The 21,315-nt window shown below is 45.9% G+C and overlaps 1 long non-coding RNA gene across 1 annotated transcript; it reads right to left on the reverse strand.

Moving 5' to 3' along the window:
• Window positions 1-524: 524 nt before the first annotated feature.
• On the reverse strand, window positions 525-11,469 carry LOC144168972 (uncharacterized). Its single transcript, XR_013322315.1, has 3 exons — window positions 11,142-11,469; window positions 10,597-10,744; window positions 525-1,992 (listed from the first exon to the last, which is right to left on the reverse strand). It is a non-coding gene; the product is annotated as an uncharacterized LOC144168972 (long non-coding RNA).
• Window positions 11,470-21,315: the final 9,846 nt, after the last annotated feature.

Below are 21,315 nucleotides of genomic sequence, written 5' to 3' on the forward strand. Positions count from 1 at the left end.
TATGACTGGGAACTTTTAAATTTGTAATAGTGCCGTGGAGGCCTTTCCTGCCAGCTAGTGTACACAGACGAACTGACGACTCTTCAGTAAAAATATTGTCTGCACTTAGTGAAAAATAAAGTAGGATTTATGGCTTGCTTTGCTGCCATATTTTCATTTCAATCTGTTAAGCAGGACCTGGCAGTCAAGGTTACTTGTAGAATTGACACTTGGTTGATTGATTGATTTTAGGGTTTAACACGGCGACGCAATGCAGGCGATGAGGTGCACCGTAGTGGAGGGCTCCAGATTAATTTTGACCACCTGGGGATCTTTAACGTGCGCCGAAATCTCGTACACACGGGCGTTTTTGCTTTTCGCCTCCATCAGAAAAGCGGCCGCCACTGCTGGGAACCGAACCCGCGACTTCGTGCTCAGCTGCGCAACGCCTTAGCCACTGAGCCACCGCGGCAGGTAGAACTGACACTTGGACAAGCAGATACAAACTATAATGACAAGATGCAACACAAAAAAAGGAATCGCACTAGTAAATAAATTTTATTCATAACAATCCACACAAATATATACACCGACATACACTTGTAATGCAGGTTTTATGCTATAAGGCGTACAACTGCAATTAACAAATATATTTGTGTGCTTACATTGAGGTGTACAAAACTGTAGGCACCAAAAACAATAGCAATGGCCATGAAAGGCACACGTACCCATTGAAAATTATATTCTGGCATTGGAGAAATATTCTGACATGGAGAAATTAAATTATATATAACTGCACTTCAAAAACAATACATAAACAATCCATGTGGATTATGTGTATAGTCAGCTGAAGAGGATGAAAGACAGGATCTATCCATCCCCGTTGTTTTTTTTACTTTGCCGTGGCTGAAACCACGACTGGCTTCATAGATAGTGACCTACCCGAGGCAGCCAGTGACAATGGGGGCCAGTGTGCCAAAAAATTGCTGGGTAGGAGCGGCACGCCCCGTCAGGAAGGGCTAAATAATCTCCAACCTCACCAGCTTCGCTTTTCTCACAGTGTGACTGCTGGCCCAAGATGTAGTGGCTGTAACAATCAGTACCGACCGTTCCAGTCAGTATGTATATCACCAGTCAGCACCTCGAATTCAGCACTTAGTCACAAGTCAGTATCAGTCAGCCGGACCCGATTCTCACCTATGCAGAAGTCAAAGTGCACAACTAAACCACACAGGTACTATATCTGCCTGCTTGACTACCATTATTAATTTTTGAGCATACCCATTCATTCAAACGTTCAGAACCTTTACCAACTTTGTCTTTACATGGAGAAGCTTTTTTTTGGCATGACGCTCGTTTGCGCACATGCGGAAACGCTTGAGTGTGTGCAAAACAGTTCCAACTTGGCCATATTTCAAGCGTGGCAACGCCGTCATTCTTGCGCGGAAGCATAATGTTTTGCAATAGCAGGAGCACTACTCGACAAAAATTTCTTCAGGGGCTGTGGCGCTTTCAAATAAGCTGCGCCCCTCTTGTAGCACCTTCCTCAAGGTGGCTTGCCAGCCCTACAAGTGACCAAGTTGGGTATACAACAGTTGACTCCGGTCAAGGCCGGCAATGAGAACCGTACATGTAGTTATCTTCAGGATATCTTTTTGAGACACGCCCTCGTACCAAAGCAATAGGAACCAAAATGAAAAATGCTTTGGCCATGTCGCTGCTGGCCATGTCGCACGCAAAGAAAAAAGTTTAGCAGTGTTAATAATTCTTTGCAAAACTATTCTTTTTTGCACTTTGGAAGGGCATGAGCAACAAAATCACTGAATCGCTCCACAGCAATCACTTTCTTCTTGCTCCGCAAGTGTCCTGGCTCTAACACGCAGCTCAAACAGATGAGGCACCCTACTCCGCTGGCCATGAACAGAAGTTGGGCTCCAGCAACATAACAAGTGGTGCCAAGTTTATACCAAGTTTGTTGCGTCCTGGCTTGTGGCTCCCTGGGAGTAACAGGTCCTGGCAAAAAATGGGCAGTAACAGTTAGACAAATGATTGCAAGGAGAAAAAAATCAATTTTTCCTTTTGCAGGATTACATGGCACAATGAAAGTTCACATATATGCATGAGCAAACACACACGCACTCCTTAAAGGAGGGTCCATGTCAATGAGGCATGGGTGACATAACACTGCCCCTTTGGAAGGGGCAATGTTATGCTCTTCATCTTGCTGGATGACGTGGCCAGCATGTCAAAGATGGCAAGACCGAGAGAGGGAATGATGATGCGGAAGGCGGAAGGGAGACAGCGGCATTCCCCTCGTTCGTAACTGTCACACATAAGAAGCTGCATCACGCTTCCATGACTTTCTTACACTAGTGAGGACCACATCTGCTTCTTGTAAGCACAGTCGTGATCCCACTCATCATTCCCCACCCTCTCATTAGTTGGGTGCGGCTCCTCCCCCGAGTTAGTGATGGCTGTGACAGTGTGTAGTGATGCAAGTAGTACAGATAAATTTTAGTATACGTTTGCTAGGTGCCCTACCTTATTGAATTGCACCTGTCATTTTGTCAACCTGTGAAGCCTGCCGAAATATGCGTGCAAGAAAGAAAAAAAAGAAAGAGTGTAACAATGTTAGACCACACAGAAAACAGCACAGTAGAAGCAAAGGATGGGGTGAGGACGGGACAAGAGCTAACTTTCGATAAATGCTTTACTGTAGGACCAGCATGTATAAACACATCTGGCCTGTAATAGCAGATAAAGAGAAAAACATAAAAATGAAAAACTGTTGGAAAGCAAAGCTTTAAACGACACCCACAACAATTTCCCATGCGATATCCCTTGAATTCTTCTCACACGTGGCTCTACAACGAGAGAAACCAGAGATTCTGCCAGCCGTTACTTGAAATCCGCGGGAGCGGCGTCCCAAACGCTGCAGCGTCGGCCACGGCCTGGCTAGAGTGGTGGACGCTGCCGCCATAGCCTGATCGTGCGTCGGCATAAAGAAAACGGAGAGGAGCGTCTTCCGAAGGGTGAGACAGCAGAACCTAGCCATCCTGATGGGCTAGCTTGGGGCTACATTACTGCGTGACACAAGCGCAGACACCGAAACAATTTGGCATGTGAGCTTATTGATTCCAATTTATACCGATTTAAAGTTTAGTAAGTTTGAGAATAGCAAGAAAGCTGAGGGAACTTTTATAATCACTATTTATCAGGACCAGTTGCTACTTTTGCCTTTTGTAATATTTCTTAAAACACAACCGAATTGGTATTCATCACTTTGAAAAATGGAGCCCCATTCATGGCAAGTAGTGCGCAAAAAGTAGCGTTTCTCTAGTGGCCAGATGTCTGTATGTGGTTTGTACGTTTTGTTTTCCCGCCCTGCAAACCACGTGGCGGTTTTCGTCTCTCATCTTTTGCTGTTTGTTTTTGTTTCCTTTACTCCTCTTACGAGCCAGATGTGTTTATATGCGCTGGTCCTGCAATAAAGAATTTGTTGAAACTTTGCACTTGTCCCGTCCTCGACTTGTGTTTTTACTGCACTATGTTTCTCGTGTAAGTATGAACCAACATGCCCAAACATTTTCTCTTCTACCCTCCAATAGTTTCAAAGAAACAGGTCATGCAATTCAGCTGATATTGTGTTCATCATCACGCTTTTAGAACTTGATTGATGGATTGTAGGGTTTAATGCGCCGACGCAACGCAGGTGATGAGGCACACCATAGTGGAGGGCTCCCGATAAATTTTGACCTTCTGGGGATCTTTAACGTGCGCCGCAACCTCGTACGCACGGGCGATTTTGCTTTCCGCCTCGATTAGAAAAGCGGCTGCCGTGGCCGGGAATCGAACCCGCGACCTCGTGTTCAGCAGCACAACGCCTTAGCCACACGCTTTAGAACTTCACAGCATAAACAATGCCAAGGTAATCATGCACTGTCGAACCCAGAATAGTGGCTGTACTAGTCACACAGAACAACATAAGTAACAGTCACTAAGCAGTGCTTAGTGTCGGTTCAAGCACTACCACATCAATTGACATTAGGTAAGCAAATTTTTTTCATCTAGCATGCATTGCATTCTGTAAGCATATATGCTGGTGTATGCACATATGCGTGCTCGCATATTTTGTATACATACGCACTAGTGGCATAGGCAAGATGCATAAACTTGTGTATAGCTTCTTAGCCGACGCCTTTTGGCCTTGGCCACTACAACACCAGCCAGATTAAATTGTGGTGGAGGAACTCCTGACGTTTGTACTGTGGATCCGGGCAAATTTTGATACAGTCAGGCACACATCACATTTCTGATAAAATGTGGCACTCCCCAGCATTCAGCTGAGCGACAGTGGGCCCACAGTACTGGATGCATTGCATGGACATTTAGAACGTAACGACACCCTGCAGTGTATGGGGATAGCATTCCAGCTTACTCCATTGTGGGGTAATATTTGACAGCTGAAGCAAAAACCACCATAATTGTTTGGCCATCGAAGTCAACCAACGTGTAAGCAAGGTGCTCACTGCATGTTCCAAAACATGCAAATGTCTATTGCAATCTCGTCCTGTCTATTATGTTCGGTTATTATGCACGCTTTCAGTGTTTAATCAACTTCTAATTTTCGCTACGCATTCCCATTGAACGTCCGCAATACCCGCAGCTGCGCCACCGATGTGTGCAACATTTGTGAGCGTCGCCCTCGCCTTACCGCGGACAAATTTACCCGTAAATTTCAACCTCATAAAAATCAGATTTAATCACATTTAAATGTTTTGAAAAGAATGTTCGATCACTGACTGATTCGCACTCTCTCACTCACAAGACATCCAATCGTCATCGCATCGTCACAAGTTCTCGAAGCGAAGATCGGCAAATCGTAACGGTCATTCTTCGCGGTTTTCAACGATATCGATGCAACCAGGCAGGTTTAATTCACGGCAAATCATGCCTGAACATCAAAGGAGTACTATAAAAACAAAAACAACGGCACAGCCGCAAGCAATGAAGCAACCAAGTTACAACCACGGGACGTGCAACAACGCGGGTAAGCAGGTCGGCCGATTCCACTGGTATTTGTACTATACACAGCTTAACAGTAGAGAATCGCTAGGCTTCGAAGCTATTTGGGCTTCGAGTGCGTCACTTAAGCTCGAAAACCTCGTAATATAGACCGTAAATAATTATTAAGCGGTATTTGAGTTCGATAACTCACTTGCCGTAAACAGACAAGGGCGCCGCCATCTTGGAAGTTTGTTTGCATCAATGTTACCAGACGAGCATCGACATTTCGCTAAATTAAAAGGCCACTTACAATTATTGCGATTTTGGGTACTCATTAAGCTTAAAAACAAAGCCAAAGTAGCATGGTATTCATCCACAAAACACAAAATTCGCTGTTGCAAATTATGGTGCAATGAGAATGCGCTTGTAGCAATTGTGTCACCATAATGGATTGGCAGAAAATTTTAATGCATACAAGGTATTTTTATTTATTTATGCTGTCTTTCAGTGGGTGAGCACGCTCACTGTCCTGTGTCGCGCTGCTTCTGCGGACCGTGTGGCTTGCTGCTAGAGTTGTCTTTCAAAAAAGTCCGGCATTTATTCGTTCTTTTCTGTGACCAGCCACCAGTAACAGACATGTTTTCACTGTTTTTTCCATATGCTGCAAGCTATGTTCAATCAGGTGTGTGTGGCAACTGAGGTAAGCTTCCACACATTTCTACATTCTCCACATGTGTGAAATAAACAAGCTGGTTTTTCCGCCAGATTCATGGCTCACACAAGAAAACTGGCGCTCAACTAAGAATAGCTTGTTCTGTTTGCTTTATTTCAGAAACAATGATTTCTTCTATGGTTTGAGCATTGTTGGACAAATACACTGGCATATTGGAGTCCAGCATGATGATACCATTGCCCACTGTGCGTATAAAGATAAAGGAGCATTTAAAAAGTTAGAATGCAAAATAAATGTTCTGAGCTATGTCGGCAGTCCATGCGTGTTTTGTCCTCCATTGCAGTTTGTACAGAGTGATTTTGATAGGATTGGTAGCAGAATATCTGACACTGAATTTGCTCACCACTGGCTGCACTAGAAGAAATCACAAACATGATAATACGTAACTAGTATACTGTGAATCTATCTCAACACTGAACTAGAAATAATTCTCAAAAGGAAAAAAAAGAGTAAACAAAGAAAGGGGACAAAAAAAAAAGGTTGCTCAAGATTACGATACCCCCAATGCAAAATCGGAGCGCAGTGCAAACTGCAGTCTTCTCGGTGACGGCGCATAGCTGCTGTGTCTCAGAAGTGACCGCGTCATCAGTGAACACACGACAGCGGGCGCAACTCTGGTGTTTTATCACAGTGCATCACAGCCGCCGAGCATGTCTCATGCGGCCTCTGCTTACTGCCCTTTCCCTCACACTTTCACCATACTTTCCTCCTCCACCTTCCTGTTTGCTCTATCTCATTTATCTCTGGTGCCCTCTTCTTCATTCGGTTACACCGAAGCCGACAGCGACGTGAAACCACAGAAGCGAAGTGGGCACTTAAGGGGTGCCCTCTAAATAAGAAATGGCAAGCAGATTACCTTAGAAAGCTGTGTTTCTATGAAATTTCTTTTATAGCTAACTTATCCTAACCTTGTAGCTGAACAGTTGGCATTGTTCATTTTACCCCAGTCAGCAAAAGCATGATATACAGCTGTTTAACTCCAGCCCTTGTTCATTTTTGAAAAGTGTTTTTTCCGTTCTTTCCTTACTTTTTTTGCTGCTCCAGCAGCGCTGGGAGCATGAGCATGCAAGAAAAAATGTTTATATGTGCTTCACATGAAAAGTTGTATGGCCATGACACCTTTAACTTGCATTACAAATTTCCTGCTTCACTTTAACCGAAGCAATTGAATAATTAAGTGAAGCATCAGTTTTACATTTAAAAAATGTGTAAAATAAGCAAGTCCACCAAGGCAATAAATATTTTAAAGACAAAATGAAATGTCTATTTATATGTTATGTTAAAGTTGGGAAAATTAAAATTCTTCATAATTAGTGTTTGCTATTAATTCAATTTGCAACATTGTTTACTGTTTGAAGCATTTATAATTTACAAAAATTCCTTGGGGCACTTAGTCTGCTTATGTGGCTTTGAAATAACAAGCATTGTGGCTTCAGCTGGCATTATATGCTTCCTGCACTTTGGTCTTGTCATTGTAATTGCCTGGTCAACCAAAGTTAGCTGGTGCAGAATCTAGCAGTACACCCGACGTCAAGCACATTCCATACCAAGACACGGTGCTAGTAACTCCAATACCTTTGAGAAACATCATGTAAACTGATAGGTTCGCCTGGCGTGCTATTGAGGCACAATTATGTAGTCCCCCAACAGCTCCGACAAATACCAGGCAATCTGATGGCTCCAGATGGGAGGTTATTGAGCCACGCAGTCGTGTAAGAGCCACCAAGAACTTGCTTCCGTTTTTTATGTTATTTCTCCTTTTAGCACACTTTTGTTCATAAGCCATGCTCCACGCGTACCTGATAAATATCAGGGCCATTCACTGCTTATAACACTAAACATTTCGCCTCATGGAGCAGATAAGGCTTGCACCTCATTAATAATGATGATGATAACTGATAGTGGTATCCCTTTTGTAGCGGGGTGATGACATGTCATCTTACCAAAAAAAAAACCAACTAATATACCTGTGTTTTACACGCATTTAATACTAGCTCTGCTCTTAGGGCAGGCACAAAAAAAACTTATTAGGCACAGAATACTTATTCTTTCTGTTACACGTGGTAGCTGCCCTAGGCAATATTCCCGTCCGCTTTTCATCCACCAGCATTCTATTAGAATATCTTCTCTTTGTCGCCTCGACAGCCCTGAAGTTGACTTCCTCTGTGCTACCCTGAAACCCTGCGGCTTCTAGAAGCCAAACATTTCCCTCTAGGTTTGGATGGATACCCTCGCATTCAAACACTATGTGCCGCATAGTTTGTTTCTTTTCCGCAGACCGCGCATACCCCATCACTTTGTGTATACTTTCCCACAAAGCTCTTAGTTCACAAGCAATCTGTCCTAGCCTCGAGAAGCAAAATGCTTCCCTTAGAATTATCGTAGAAATTTTCTTTTCTATTGTCCAATTTCTCAGCCCTGTACATTTCTAACGACGTTTTAGCTTCCATTTCTTCTCTCCATTTATTCATTTCTATCTGCCTTGCCTCCTTTTGGTTGCTTTGGCTGTCTTAGCTTCTCCACTGTTGTTTCTGCATTTCATCTAGTCCTCCTTAACCACTGCGTGTCCACGCTTTTCATGTATATGTACCTGAAAACCTTAGCTGTCCACCTACGTCGATCCATTGCTCTCAGCCTCCTCTCAAAACATATTTTACTCTGAGCTTCTCGAACTGGAAATGCCGCTCAGGCCATTCCTCTGTGCACTGCTTCGTTACTTGTTTTTCCATGCGCTCCTAAGGGCAAATGGCCTACTGTTCTCTGGTTCACTTCAAGGTCTGATTTTAAGCTTATTAATACAGAAATAAAAGTTGGCTCTGCCGCACAACATGCAAACTTACAAGCCTCACTGCATGGCTTGTTCCTTGGGGTAGGTTTTTTAGCACGACACCAAAGCCATGCAAGAAAGCGTACCACAAAAGCCTTGCACAAAAGTGGAACTCTTGCAGCCAATGTTGGCGGCAAGAGTTGGCTGCAACCAATATATTGGTTAATTTGAAGTTACTTAGCATAAAAAAAAAGAGAATGTGAAAGCAATTGAAAAAACAAATGTGCGCGGATAACGCAATCTCACTGGTAGTAACCCACAACGGAGAAACTTGTAATGCTTCATGTGAAGGAAGGGAACGTGAAAATTGCAGTTAAAGGCTGTGGGATAAACAGAACAGAATTGGGGCTGCTGCGATTACGGCCATTTTGGATCGAAGACAGAAAAATCAGATGGCGAATAACTTCACCGTATGAAATTTCAGACGTCGTTATACACTGGCACAGCCAGGTAGATGGCAGTGCCACTGATGCTTTCGAATTATTGGACATTCCAAAAAAATTGGCCAGTGACCGTGTACAGCGCTCGGCGATTGAAACGCGATACTCGGAGCGCGTGGCTGCCGGTGCTTGTTGCATTACAGGTGAGCGCTTGTGAAAGCGAGCTGACCCATTGTGGTATACGGTGAGGGTAGCATTTGTGACGCATGCTTAGTGCATCTAGGAGACAGCCCTTCAGTGTGTGGTTCTTGACGGCGCCATAGGGGTGGTACATGCCATGGCTTCAAAACGCTGCGGCTGCGTGCTGCGCCGGGCCACGATAACACATCGCGATAAATGTGCATTCAAATTCTTCATAATGCACGCGGTGCCTGCTCGCCCAGCTTCGCACGGTGCGGCGCAGCACGCAGGCACAGCGTTTTGAAGCCATGGCATGTAGCACCCCTATGGCGTCGCCAAGAACCACACACTGAAGGGCTGTCTCCCGGATGCACTTAGCATGCGTCACGAACGCTCTCACCCTCATCGTATACCACAATGCATCAGCTCGCTTTCACAAGCGCTCACCTGTGGCGCAACCAGCACCGGCAGCCACGCGCTCGGAGTATCGCGTTTCAATTGCTGAGCACTGTACGTAGAGATCGAAGTCAAACATTATGATTAATTTTTCATCAAGGAATTCGGCATCACTACTCGTTTAAAAGCACCTTGTGTTACATAAAAACTTGCACACACCTATAAGGTTGCAATCAAGGAATGCGAGGCCTGAATAAAACGGAACACTCGGTGGATGAGTGTGAGAAGAAAACCTATGGGCAACAGATGGATTTGGATAAAGCAGGATAGGAGAAATCGGAAATGGAGAAGACAGGCCTCTGTTCTGGAGTGTACACAAATAGACTCAGGATGATGACTACGGCATGAGCAATGTGAGAAAAATTCTCGTCTGGCGATGTGGGGCCGGTCAAGGAGTGCCCCGTGTCAGCAAAAAAGTAGCGATGGCTACCTATTCTTCGATTACCTGAGGCTCGTTTAATCTTAAAACCCCACTTGCATTGCTTGAGGAAATTTTTGCCGAAACGCAATTTCATTAGTAAATTGCAATAAATAACTGACTTCTAAAACGACCATGTACAGCACCCTCTGTAGTGCAGTCTTAGCGATGAAAAAAAAAGAAACAGCAGCTTTGAATGCACTCAACACCAATGTTTGGGCACCAAATGTGAGTGCATTAGGTGGGTGCACCACATGGTACGCAGTATTTGTTCATTGTTAGCATCGAGTGTCTCCATTTCACTTTCCCCTGAACAGAATAAGTCGCGGCATGTATCCTGTGGAATCCATTCCATCTTCTAACTCCTGCATCGAGCGCTAGGAATTCTCAATTATGTTTCCTAAAAAATTACAACAGAAATTGTGGTGACAGGTGCAAATTGTATTTTTACACACACACACACACACACACACACACACACACACACACACACACACACACACACACACACACGCACGTACGCTTATATAATCCAGCTTCTCAGCAGGAATATACTTTCACTGCACTGTCCCTACGAAAGACAGACTGCGAAGCGCAGATTTTGCGAAATACTTACACCCACAACGAGAACAGTGACGCCCTTAGCCCAAGGCATCGACAAGCAGTCTCTTGAGGTAGGTCTGTCTCTCTTTAGAAACAGCGCAGGTCACCCGTCGGCCACTCGTACACGTGCACCGGCTGTAGCGGAAATTTTCGACCAGCCCCTGTAATGGAAGCAGTGAGCGATGTTTCGATGACATAAGATACCGAAATAAATACCTCCGAAACTGTGCCCGCTTTGCATTTGTGCATGCAACCCAGAACCCCTGTTCTGCTTACTGAGGCTGTGAACGTTCACCTCGGTGTAATAACTGTCACCAGTAGTAAGCATAGTGACACCATAGCTAGCAGATTCGAGCTCAGTTACGCATATGAGCCCGTAAGAAAAAAAAAAAATCACGACGCTATGCTTGCGGGTGCGCGTTCGCAAGAGATATGGCACGTAGCTTACCCACTTTAAAATGAGCCTACACTTTTCTACCACGAGCCCTTAAGCCAGCAACACCTTGTGTGTTTTCTTCGGGGTATAAAAAGCGCAATATCAGATGACTAAACACTTACCTCCTGACGAGCTTGTCGCTACCACCTACGTAGACGGCCACAAAATCGAGCTCGCTAAGTCTCCGCCTTTGTGTCGTCGAAGCTGAATGTTTGAAGTTGAGGCGCAGACTGACGTGAGGCTCGGTAGCACCCCAGGAACGTCAGCTGGAATAACAGCTGCCATTTCAAACCACAACAGCGTACAAGCCGTCCGTCCGTTCCGTTGAAACGGTGCCGCAAAAGCAGGGATAGACGAACAAGAAACAAGAAATGCACAAAACAACTTCGTCAGCGTTGTCAGCATGGCCAAAGCCCCTCGATTTTTCACACCAAAGTTGGAGAGATTTTGAGGCCAAAAAGACAGCGTTGCCAGCATAGTTGGGTGCGTTTAGGCCGATTTGGCGGCGGTTGTGGTCAGGTTTTAGTCGGATGCTTTTGTTGTTGGTAACTGATGCATCAATATGCTGCGGTCCGTGCTCGTTGACGGAAAAAGGGGCAGTTTTCTATCATCGCTGACCTCTTTTACCCTTGGGCGTCAGTAAAAAACGTCCACAAATGCAGTGGTAACGTTGAACAGGGCGCAGGCGAGTCGCCCACAGCAAGCATGCAGCGGTGCAAATGGAATGTGCTTCAAACACACGGCTGGCGAGCCGTGCGTTAGCGTGGCGGGCACATGCTAGTAATAAAAAAGACAGCGAGAAAACAAGCCAGCAGCACATCACAGGGGAGGTGTTGGTGATAGTCGTCGTACGCGCCGATCGGCGAAAGCCACATTGCAACGATGAACGGTTTCGTTTTCGGCGTCGGCGCCGACAGCAGATTGCAGACGACAGGGGAGAATACTTCCTCCCCCGTTTCGGTAATTCGTAGAGGCCGTACAGAGGGCGCTACGTGTAATTAGCTAAAGGGAGAATCTCGCTCGTCCGGGGGAGAAAAGCCTCGATTTCCTCCCTTTTTCTACCCTTTTTTCTTAGAGTGTACTGCACTGTCGAGCTTCGGGTCAATATCCAGCCCTTATGTAACTTATTAAGTTCCTTAAAACAGTAGAACAATCACCGAAGAACGAAACTCAGACTTCCAGGCTTGATTCCTTAACTCAGGTGAGGCCGCTGTAGCGCACAGTCTTGCGCGGGATCAAAACGCGACAAAATAAAATGGGGCAATTCATAATATTTCGAAATATTTAAGCTCCCTGGTACAAAGTGTCAAATTATCTGAATGGTAGAAAGGCGACTTGTTCACTCCCGCAAACACAACTAAATTATAAATGAAAATAGCAAAATGAACAATTGAGGAAGTGAATGTTCGCAGACTTCCTTTACGCTTGCTTAAGTGCTGCACGTGCCCATGCGGGGGTTTCGAAGCTGAGTTCGTTCGTAGGAAGATATTTTTAGATACGCGGTTGTCGCGTTCTTGCTCAGAGGAATTTAACACATCTAGGAAAGCCGCATACACGCGCACCAAGGCATAAAGGAGCACTCAGCGCATCCGCGAAAATTTCTGTTGTGAGCGTTCCTCATTCGATGGGACCGTAAGAGCATATATCTCCTAAATTACCAATTCATCTTCGTAAATCTCTTCAGAAATAACGTTTCTGACTACGTGGAAACACTAACGCCGAGGTACATTTCAATTTAAACTATCGGGTATTTAGGTGTAGTTATGTTTTTGAACTTGAAACGCAGACGTTCTCGATATTATTTTGCTGAATTAGGTAATGAAGGTGATTGTAGAGTGCTTCCGATGTTCATATGATACGGAAGAGCCTGGATATCCACCGAGATGAAAGATCTACCAAGGAAGAAAATCCAATCGAGCCTGAGCGTCAAACGACATTAAAGATACACCGAGACGGTAGACCCACTGTTCGACCTTTCGTCTTGTTGGATCTTTCGCCTCGTTAGAGTTTTGGACGCTGAATCTTAAATAAACAATTCTTGGGCTTTCTAAACTCAGCGTGCGCGTCTCGCCTCTCGCATGTATCTTCAGGGCCGCCGTTACGTAATCACATGGGGCTACGCTTTGCTTAGGCGGCCATATTTGTCAAACACGCCCCTGGGGCGGGTTCTTCTTGGCAACCGCATATTATCAGGGAAGTGTTCTCTCCCCCAAACACTGGGCCTAACAATATGATTATTTTTATATTATTGTCTCCCGATGGGACTGCTCATTCTTGCCATAATTTATTTTGCAATTCCTGCCCGCGGTTGCGCCCCTTTTCACCAGCACGTGAGGCACGAACTTGCCACAAAGTAGATGATGAAGAAGAAGAATTGGAGCCTGTACTTGAGGTTACGCTTTTTGCCCTCGACTATCAAGTGTATAAAGGTAGCCTGATTCTCAGGTATCAAATTCTCCAGCTTCCAGTGAATCAGCGTACCAATGCCGTCTGATCCGGCGCAGTGAGTTGGCATTTTTGCGTCTATTGTTTACATGCCATGCCCAAATCACGGGGCCAAGTCACCGCAACGAATTCTCATTGAGTTCTCCAATGGCATCAAAGGCGTCCTTTTAAATTTAGATCCAGGCTATTTGTGATTTTCAAAGTCGCCGCAATTGAATTCCCGTGGTCGATTATTTATATTGCTGCATTCATGCATTCATATTGCTGCGAGGGGTACGGGGACCGATACCCCGCACCTCCAGCAAAAGATAGAAGGTAAAGCGGTATTTACAAGGGTGTATTTAGAAAACTTATTTCTAGGCTAGTTATTGCAAAAACGCCGAGGAAAAAGGCACCACGCAAGCCAGTGAGCGAACGCCACGCCCTTCACTGTCAACGTTTTCTTCAGCTCCTTTCTGCGGGATGATCCCGGCGTAGCACAGTACACGTAGCGTCCTCTTTGCGGGGAATTCAATTCATACCCGGAAATAATATTCATAAAACTAGAAAGCACTTGGAAGGGACAATGAAGCAAGTCATGAACATTATGGCCCGCATTCACTGGCAGTCAGTAACGAGGGACCGCCTACACACTTCTAGCCCCGACTACTTAATCACGACTTATGCAAGTCAGCGCTCATTAGGCCTTGACTAAGTAAACCCGCATTCCCGTCACCACCAAAGTATGTTAAGTAGTCAAGCGGTAGTCGTGACTATGATGTATTCAGCAAACGCGGCTCATGCGCTTAAGATATTTCCCCCTAGCAACAGGACAGCGGCTGTGGCTACAGCTAAATATATGCCTTAACATCCAACTAGACTCATGACGGTTTTCGTTGCCTCTCTCGTCTTCTCCTTCTGTATAATCCAGTCGGTGTGCTTGCCTGCCTGTGGGTCTGTGTGCCTCTATTTTCTACACAATCCTTGATACACAGTAGTCGTTTGCAGATTTTTAAAGCACCAAAATGGCTCCTATATCGCTCGAATTCGCGATGAAATGACACGCGTGTAGCGTGTACTCACATCACTACGTAAGGGATCGGCGCCGACAGACTACAGCTTACAGGCGGTCTCGTTGAATGGACTCTTGCTTGGCACGCGAAGCGACGAAAAACGTGCATTTTTATTCTCCTTCCCCCCGTCGCCGTGACCGACCACGATTTGACGGAGGGCGAAAAAATAAAGAAAGCAGAGTGCGAAGAACCAATAACACGCTGCCCCAGCTCCCTCTCACTCTCTCTACAGCTAACACGACCTAACCGACGTACCCTTGATTCTGTGGAATGCGCCTCCGTGCTTGCTTGTTTTTCCTATATAAAAGAGAGTCCGTATAAGAGTTAAGGGAACGCGATGCCCGGCCTCAAAGTGTAGCAGGCGCAGTTGTCTGGGACCGACCGTTAGAGCCGTGAGGCCGTCGCCAAAAAAAAGAAAGCTTTTAATGCTTTTTTATACTGCAGGCATTGAGATCTATCATGAGAAGCACCGACAGTTAAAACGCAAGTTCTCGCCAAAATGAAGAAAGCTCACACCAACGCGTACGACTTGAAGGTAGTGACGCTATACGCAACCTTCACGACCATCACGACGGTTTAAGCGTACGATTGCAGCCGATTTGCTTCTTCTTCGCTGCCGCAACGACCATTACCCCATCTTTGTTGCTATAACCGGGAAGAATAAGCAAATCGAAGTAGGAGAACGAACGAAAGGAACGCCCGCACTTAAACAAGGCTCCCGCTGGTGCAGCCTGTGCCCTATTACGTGTTTGTGACAAGCAGGCGGCATTATCACTCTGTCAACAGTCACAGCCGAGTGAAGCAGCTGTGTGGCTCTCGCCTACAAAATCGCGGTCGTAGCCGAGTGAGTAAGACGACTGACTAACACGGATCTTCTACCAGACAGGTTTAAAACCTGCCGGTGCTCATGATTTCTTTTTTCAATACTGGTTCACGGAGTTTTGTGAAACGCCGGAATGAGCAAAAGGCCACACAGCTTCGCTGTTAAAATAAGCCTGTTCAGCATGGCGCGAGAAAGGTCACCAGGAGTTGAAAAATGTGATCCTCATCAAGACGATGCTTACTAGATTTACGCGGGCGGGGATTTTACGCCATCCTGAAAGATTCGCGCAAAATCAGTGCTATGCACCCTCAAGGTATTGCTATTGTGGAAACGAAAAAAAAATAGCCCTTACGGCATATCCGCAGCGACTGTGTTTTGTCCGCCGCGGTAACTGCACGAAGGACTCGCGAATGGAATTTCAGTTTTAAACACGAACCACATATGCGCATATTATTATAAAAAAGAGTATGACGGCCAAGCCAGCCATATAAGTACGCCTGTGTTCACCAGTTTCGCTGCAGAGCAAAAGTATGAACCGCATGTCCATTGGTTGCAGCAAATCGTGTGAATCGGACAAGGAGATACCTCAGCGAATTTTGTGGCTTCACGAGAACTTGCCCTGGAGGCAGTTTATGGTCGCCGAGGCGTTCGTGGTGGCGGCGATAACAGTCCTGGTCGCTCTTGGCACCATGGTGGCGCAAGCAGTGCTGGGCGACTACCCGCCGCCCTGTCGCACCGAGGCCTGCGACGCCGCCATGGGCCTCGTGCGCCGCTTCTCGCGCGCCTCCCGGCCTCCGTGCGACGGCTTCTACGACCACGTGTGCGGCCCGGGCCTCGCGGATGACGCGCTCTCCTTGCGGCTCGACCAGGTCGTCTCGGCCGCCCTCCTGGAGAGGGCTGCTGGCAGCAGACAGCGCGGAGGAGCAACCGTGGGCGCCCTGGACAAGGCTGCGCTCTTCTACGAAAGCTGCCACAGCCAGGTCGCTTCTCCTCTGACGGACACGGAACCGCACCGCGAGATGGACCGATTCCTCCACGAAATCTTGGTGGTAACTCCGCATACACCTCGAGTTCCTCTATATCTATATCTCTGGCAGGGAGCTATGAGTTGCGCGACCCTTTTCCACGCGCCACCCTGATGACGTCACTCCAGTTATCCATGCCGCGCGGAGAAGCCCCGCTACGGATGCGTCGCAGCCACCGGAGGGTGCGGCACCACGCCCCATCCAGGAGCAGCGGCAGCACGAAGGAATCCAGCGTAGCCGCCGTAAGGCGCCGCAGTCGAACCCGTGGCGGCGTGGCTCCTGCGCGCGCCACGGGCGGCTTTCTCGTAGAAATATGGATAACAAGATGGCGGACGGTCGCGCAACACTTATCTCCCTGAGGGAGCTAAATGTAACACTTGCGCTCACTGGCGCAAGGAAGTGGGGACAGAGGGGGCCACAGCACCCCGCTAAATTTCCGGGTTCGCGGGGGAGGAAAGGTGGCAACAAGGGCACTAGCTGATTCCGAATGGAATTTTAATTTAATTGAAGTTTATTTTCTGAATCCAGGAAAAAAACGGAGGGAAGGCAAAAGGCGGCTATCCTGACAGAGGCCTTCCGTACGAGCACAGTTAACACGCAGGTACATTTTAATACAACAGAAAATATGGCAATTAATTCGCGAAGAAAAACATATCAAGGAAATGTTTTACAAGGAAATTTATTTATATACAGACACACTTTTAACAAACTAAAAAAAGACGTCTCTGTGTATTGGAAATGAAGGCACATATCACAACGTCATTTTAATTACTAATTCATCAGGATCAGCACAGGATAACAAAGGCAACAAAAACACCAGTTGTAGTTGCTGTGAAAGAAACTAGTCGGCTGATATTAAGCAAATACAAGGCACAGAAACAAATTAGGTACACTAGACATTACTTTCCATCATAATAGTTTTAAATGTGTTATTAAACATCTTTCTGTTTTCCAAAATCTACTTGCATCCCTACCATATGTAAAAGAAAGGGAATTGGATTCTAGATGTGGTCGCCCGGAATTGATTGATTGATTGCAGGGTTTAATGCGCCGACGCAACGCAGGCGATGAGGCGCGCCGTAGTGGAGGGCTCCGGATTAATTGTGACCACCTGGGAATCTTTAACGTGCGCCGAAATCTCGTACACACGGGCGTTTTTCGTTTTTCGCCTCCATCAGAAAAGCGGCCGCCACGACCGGGAATCGAACCAGCGACCTCATGCTCAGCAGCGCAACGCCTTAGGCACTGAGCCACCGCCCGCGATTGGTTCTTGTCTTTGGCAGCTTTAGCTGCTGCCGGCGCAAACTACATAAAGATGATTCAGATACTTTATCAGTGATGTAGAGTTTATTTTTGTATATATATTTCAAAAGCTTTAAATTAAAACCTTGATTTGCTTTCAAATGGAAGTACTAATATAAAGGGAAGATGTTCGCAAATATTCCGCACGACCCGTGTAGGCCTCAAGAATGCGCAAAGCCTTTTTTGCAATTTTATCAGCCTGTCATAATTCGTATATTGTTGCAATTAGGACGAGTGACAGTTATTGTTCGTTCGCAAGAGACAACCCAACAAACTCACGCAAATATGCACGTCTGTTCACAAGACGGAAAGCTATTTGGCGATTCCGCTAAGAATAAAAAACTGTTACACAATGGCCTGTAGTGTACCCCCAATGAATGCCGTAGTTTTTATTGGTGTTTAGTTGTTTTTTGCGCTGTTTTTGTTCTTTTTTTTCCGGGTTCCGGCCACGTCCGAGATGAAATCTTGCGTACGCCATCGCTTGCGTCATTCGAAATAACTCCATGCACGTAACTATTATCAATGCCAGCACGGATATTTTTCTGGATACCGCTGTTGCAATAGAAAGAAGGGAAATTGCGTCGGAAAGTAGTTCTTTCTTACGTTTTAGGTTTTATCACCGACCTCAGGCTGATAACGATAGAAGTTAAGCAGCGAAAGCACGGAATAGGTTTCTCCCTTGCTAATGCACGGTCAAGTCTAATAGGTTCATTTTTTATCTGTTAACGGCAAAATGCCGTTTTCGGTATCAGTTGAAGTAATACGTCAAATTCAGTAAAAACTGCCGTAATTGAAGTGGAGACTAAGAAAACCGGGTTATAAAATGCGAAATGGCCCTAAGTGTTACGTCGGGCTTGCTGCGCATGTCGGATGTTGGGAACGGTATATATTTGGTTCCAATTGCGGGCATTCGCGCTTCAAGCAACCTTACGTATAACGCAATTACTTCTTATAAAATGTACCTCACAAGTAAGTCAAATATTCCTCATAAAATCTACTTCCTAAATACCTTATTTACTCGCATAATGATCACACTCGCGTAGAGATAGCACCCCTGAAGTTTGTCGTCAAATGCGATTTTTTAAATTTCCCGCGCAATGAACGCACCCCCTGAATTTCCGGAGCAGTATTTGGCATGTGTGCCAAGTCTAGCTGATGATGATCGTGCTTACCCCTGTTTCCTTCCCTTTCAAAGAGGACATGGCTACGTTATGGCCGCAGACTTGGCGATATTAGCGATATCGCTACGCATGTGTTCAATATTGATAAGGAAGAAACTCTCACTAAATACACATAATATATAAAAAAGGTCACAGTGGCCAAGGAGTTCTATAGGGATCTGTACAGTAGCCGGGACATACAGGATAATGCCGAACGAGACAGTAGTTCAGAGGAGATAGACATCCCACCAGTAACGACCGAAGAAGTAAGGAAGGCCTTGAAAGAAATGAAAGGGGGCAAAGGACCTGGTGAGGATCAGATAACAGCAGACCTCTTGAAGGATGGCGGCGAAATTGTACTTGAAAAACTGGCAAACCTGTATACGCAATGCCTAATGACCGCAATGGTACCGGAATCTTGGAAGAACGCGAACATCATCCTAATCCATAAGAAGGGCGACATGGAGGACTTGAAAAATTACAGGCCGATCAGCTTACTGTCAGTCGTCTACAAGGTATTTACCAAGGTAATCGCTAACAGAATTTCTGCAACCTTAGATTTCAGTCAACCTAAAGAACAAGCAGGGTTCCGTAAAGGTTATTCAACAATGGACCATATTCACACGATCAATCAGGTGATAGAGAAGTGCGCTGAGTATACTGAACCCCTATATATAGCCTTCATAGATTATGAGAAAGCATTTGACTCAGTCGAAACCCTAGCCGTCATTCAGGCATTACGGAACCAGGGGGTAGATGAGCATTATGTAAGAATACTAGAGGATATCTACAATGGGGATACGGCTACCATCATCCTCCATAGGAAGAGCAGTAAAATACCTATAAGGAAGGGTGTCAGACAAGGAGACACGATCTCTCCAATGTTATTCACAGCATGCTTACAAGAAGTATTCAGAACGTTGGATTGGGAACGGTTTGGAGTAAGGGTTAATGGAGAATACCTCAGTAACCTCAGATTTGCTGACGACGTTGCCTTGCTAAGTAACTCGGGGGACGAATTGCAAAGCATGCTTTCCGCACTGGGCGAACAGAGTAGAACCGTGGGCCTGAAAATTAATATGCAGAAAACTAAAGTAATGATCAATAACCTCGGGACAGCACAGCAGTTTGAGATAGGTGGCGAGGCAGTGGAAGTGGTAGGCGAATATATCTACTTAGCCAAGTTGTGACCCCAGATCCCAACCATGAGGCAGAGATAATTAGAAGGATCAGAATGGGGTGGGGTGCATTATGGATAGCAGAATACCATTGTCGCTGAAGAAGAAAGTGTATGACAGCTGCATCTTACCGGTACCCACCTACGGGGCAGAAACTTGGAGGCTCACTAAGAGGGTTCAACTTAAATTGGAAACGACTCAGCGGGCGATGGAGCGGAAAATGATAGGTGTAACATTAAGGGACAAGAAGAGAGCGGAGTGGGTCGGGGAACAAACTGGTGTTAAAGACACATTAGTAGAAATTAAGAAGAAGAAATGGACGTGGGCAGGGCATGTAATGCGAAGGCAAGATAACCGCTGGTCATTAAGGGTAACAGAGTGGATCCCTAGAGAAGGCAAGCGTTGCAGGGGGCGGCAGAAAGTTAGATGGGCAGATGAGATCAAGAAGTTCGCGGGGATAAATTGGTCACAGTTGGCACAGGACCGAGGTAATTTGAGAATAATGGGAGAGGCCTTTGCCCTGCAGTGGGCGTAGATAGGCTGGTGATGGTGATGATGATGATGATGACTCACAAGACAAAGAAAAAAATACGCTCAGCTTCCTGCGTCGGCCCCCCTGTCTGTTTTGCTGTCCCGCACTGTGAAAGCGGCAGCCACTTATGGGTGGCCCAGTTGTTCCGCCGCATTCCGGAATTAATGAAAACACTGCATTTTGCGTCACTTTGCATGAGCGGCTGGCGCCGGTGTGCGGAAGTTTATGTTTTTATTTATTATTTTTATTATGTTCATGACACCTACCGTAAACATTTTGACCCGCAAGTTGCTCGCCTTTTCTGTGCTGAAAAGTTTCTCGCGAGAAACTTACCCCGCGTAATGAACGCACCCCTAAATATGCATCAATTCTTTTTGAAAAAAAGTGAGATCATTACGCGAGTTAATACGGTAACTTAAACTGGTCTGTTACGTTTCGTACGAGCACTTTCAGTGGTGCTGAATTTGAAACAATAAATGGTGCCAAATGCTTTTAATGTACGTCATTGTTGCTGCTGTTGCGACGTTGTCATCCCACCGCTGACAACCAGTTGCTGCATACGGGAGGTCGTAACCGAGCCGAGCTCCGTCGCCTCCGACATGCGTGTAGTAGCGTGGTGAAGCGAGCGACCAGCCAATGTTGCAGCCTTGAAGAAGAACAGAAGCCGAAGGCAAACAAATTGTTTACTTCATGGCGAGGGATGGCCGAAGCCAGACAAGAACAAAACCCGGCAGGCGAGATCACAGTACAAGACTCGAGCAGAGTGACAGCATTGATTC

Source organism: Haemaphysalis longicornis, unplaced genomic scaffold (assembly GCF_048455015.1).
Source record: "Haemaphysalis longicornis isolate Haplotype H1 unplaced genomic scaffold, Haemaphysalis longicornis Haplotype H1 scaffold_2, whole genome shotgun sequence".
Lineage (NCBI taxonomy): Eukaryota > Metazoa > Arthropoda > Arachnida > Ixodida > Ixodidae > Haemaphysalis > Haemaphysalis longicornis.